Here is a 3500-nt window from a genome sequence, read left to right on the forward strand (position 1 = left end):
TCCATATGGTATTTATTTTAACACCATTCATATATTGCAGGAAATATGAACTGTATTCAGAACACCTCCCCCCCCGCCCCCACCCCCACCCTTTTTTTTTTGTTTTTACATTCACAAAAATTAAACAAATATCTTTACTTCTATGAAACATGTTAAGGTCGGGCAATGTTTCACAGCTATCTTCTTTTTAGAACTGGTCACGCTAGAGGATTATGCTAATGGTCATAATGCACTCTTACTTTCATTTCAGTTGCATGTTAGCAATACCTCAAACTCCATTTAAACCTGAACGTGGCCACAGTAAGTACAGCAGCAGCAAGAACAATGTTTCTTCTGTGCATGGCAACTCTGCATATGGGTGGTGGTATGTGTATGTTACAGTTATAGAGGAATCCAAATTATGAAACTTGGTAATTATGATCCAAAATATTTATTAGCTGTATAAGAAATGCCACTTTTAAAGTGTTTTGGCAATGAATCCCAGAAGCTGGTAAGTATATAAGCAAACACTAATCAAGCCAGGTAAAATCAAAATGTAGTAGTAGTATTATCAGCGGCAATTCTAGAAGAGGAGTCAGTCATTGCCTAAACAAGAGCTAGGGAGGCAAATGTCAAGAAATTCAGCAGTCACATGGCACTTAATTAGTATGAATGGAACATATTATACAGATGATGATCAGGTCTTTATGACTCATTTAAAATGAGATTAGTTTCAGGTTTAAATCAGAAATTCAAGGTATTTGTTGCATATAAAGCATCTTTCTCAGACTTACTGTTCATAATGTCCTTTTAAACTGAACAACCATGGGCATTCCTGTTTGTTAGTTTGTTATTTATAATCTAAGTGGTCAAATGGTAACTGAGAATCTGCTAGAAACCCCCATATGATTATTTGTATCCTCTTCAGAAACAGAAGTGACTAAGTACCACAATGTTTTCAGGGTCAGAGTATACAAAAAAGCACTTGATGCTGAAATTTCCCAATGTTTCATTTAACCATTTTCAACCTGCATGAACTGGTTTTAAATTTGTGGAAAGATACATTGCATTTCAGTTTGTCAGATCAAATACAAATGTTTCATTTAGACTTTTGATATGTACCCTTCAGCTTCTCAACAGCTTCCTGGTGCTCTTTCAGGTGCTGGGTCCCTATCCCAAGGTTTACTGTCTTCAGTGGTAAAGATATTTCTGCATCTGTAAGTATAACAGTGCATTGTTTTTGTCAAAAAGCAGAAAAACTTTCCCAGAAGTGTTTCCTTGGGAAATTTTTTGGACAGAAGCAGCATTTTCCACTGAAACACTACATTTTTAGAAAACTCCCAACCAAATGTATTTAAAATGTATTTCAAGAGTACTGTTACAGAACCTCTGAATGTTAGCATCTAATTTTTATCTGAAATGATTGTGATTACAAAAAATATTTTTCAGACTCTTGATATAGATAAAATTATTTGAGGTTTCATGTATGGAATGCATTGGTAATAATTTAATTGGTGTTAATTACAGTAATATGATAATAATTACACCCCACTGTAACTGATAAGTTGCTCCAAATAGGTAGTTAACATCTAAGAATTTGTAGATTACTGCAAAAGAGAGGAGAAATCTATGATTAAGTGAGCTATCACTGTAATGCAATCACCTCAAATGACATAGAATGCACTGTCTGGTTTTGATGGACAAGGGAGGAATCAAACCACAGGCAATGATGTCCTTACTCAGAACTGCAGGGTTCTTTTGACCTTCTCTTTCACCTCACTTCTTTGGTTTCTTTATGGAGTGCAGTTTTGGGAGATATGCATTGGGTTTTGAACATGCCTCCAAGACACATAGACAATGCAGCCACACAGCTTTGAGGTGTGACCCATTTCATTCAGGGAATCCTCTGAAGTTTGGTGAGCTAAGACGTTTGGTATTCCTGCCCATTGACTAGGTGTAACCATGGTATACATGCAGATGTTTAACAGTTAACACATGCTTACCTTGCAGGAACATGGGAAACCGACTCTGAACAGAAAAAAATGCTTGTCTTCCTTCCCTGCAGCAGCTGGAGTAGTGCATGACAAAGCAAAATGAGATTACTAGCAGAGAAGCTGTCACTGATCTACTTGCTTTCCTCTGAGGACCATAGCTGTGTAGATGGTTAAGACACAACTACAATTTTCTTCTACAGATTTAGTTTGCAACTTCCGGCTGTATACGTAGAGTGAGTAATTCACCCTGCACCTCTCTCTTTTTTTCTGCCTCTCTCCTACAGCTACACAAATAGACACTCATGCACACGTGCTAGATTGGTCAGACACTTGAGCCAAACCCAGACAGTATTTCAGATCAAAAGTCCTGGCTAAAGCACTGTTTTTGCTGCTGCAAGTTGAGGTTTCTCTGTTCGTAGCACAGAGACAAGACGGCTTTGTGCAACATTTAGGGCTGAGGGAGGCAAAAGTGGTGCTGTTGGGCTCAGGACTGTCTGACAGCTCTCACAGGTATGCATGCATATACAAACAACACTAACCTAAGTTCTCCACCCAGATATTTCTAATTTGTTTTGTTATATACCTTTATTTGGCATTCCTGGTTTAGGGGGACTTCTTTATTTCTCTTTAGAGACTGTAGATCTTTCTTATCAGTTAAAGCAAATGAGAAGTCACTCTTACCCTTGCTCATCTACAACAGCTTATTACCACACAGCCACAGATTGTGAACAAGGCTAGACTGATCACTGGGTTCTTCCAATGGGAGGCAATAATGATAGAAGATTTAAAAGCAATAAATATTCATCTTTTCTCCTAATCAAGTCCTCTGTAACTCTGTCCTGTGAATAAATGAGCAGCATGAAGAAAACCATACCACAGTAAAGATTTTATCAATTGGTTGCTCAGTCTCAGCTATCACTTATCTAAAATTGCATGACATGTCAGTAGATTTGCCAGGACAACTGCTGAACAAACTAAATGACCTTCCTGAAGCAAACACAAACCCAGTGAGACGGCATTAAAAGATTATATGATGACCCAAGTCACAACTATCCTTGGTGATCTTAGTGTTCGTTCTATCTATCTATCTATCTATCTGCTTTCTGTATTTCCCTTTGCTTCTTGGTAGAAGGGAAAGGAGGCTTGGGGAAGGAAAGGGAGATTAAAGCAAGAAAAGCAAGTGTATTTGTGGCTCTTCAAGGCTGACTGATTAGCTTACTTGTGGATGCTGCTGCAAAAGACATAGAGCGAAGACTGACCTCAGACAGATGATGTGCTTGTGTAGGGTGCTCAGACTTCATGTGCAGTGGGAGTTTTCAACACTCACTACCTCCGCACAGAAGAACTGATGTTCTTTCCCAGTTCCTTGGTGTGTCCTTATGTCTATTGTATGTTAAGTTCCATGAGCATCAAATGCTAAAAAAAACCCTTTCATATGAAGCTAAGGTCTGCAGCAAATCATGTGAGAATGATACTGGTATTATTTTTCCAACCTGCCTCTCTGCCAGAGATGACTGCTTCTGTAGC

At 38.4% G+C, this 3500-nt stretch overlaps 1 long non-coding RNA gene across 1 annotated transcript; it reads left to right on the forward strand.

Moving 5' to 3' along the window:
* The first annotated feature begins 203 nt into the window (after nt 1-203).
* Nucleotides 204-2873, forward strand: LOC135174897 (uncharacterized). The gene is made up of 2 exons (XR_010302131.1): nt 204-1196; nt 1990-2873. It is a non-coding gene; the product is annotated as an uncharacterized LOC135174897 (long non-coding RNA).
* Nucleotides 2874-3500: the final 627 nt, after the last annotated feature.

This window comes from Pogoniulus pusillus, chromosome 4, assembly GCF_015220805.1.
Source record: "Pogoniulus pusillus isolate bPogPus1 chromosome 4, bPogPus1.pri, whole genome shotgun sequence".
Lineage (NCBI taxonomy): Eukaryota > Metazoa > Chordata > Aves > Piciformes > Lybiidae > Pogoniulus > Pogoniulus pusillus.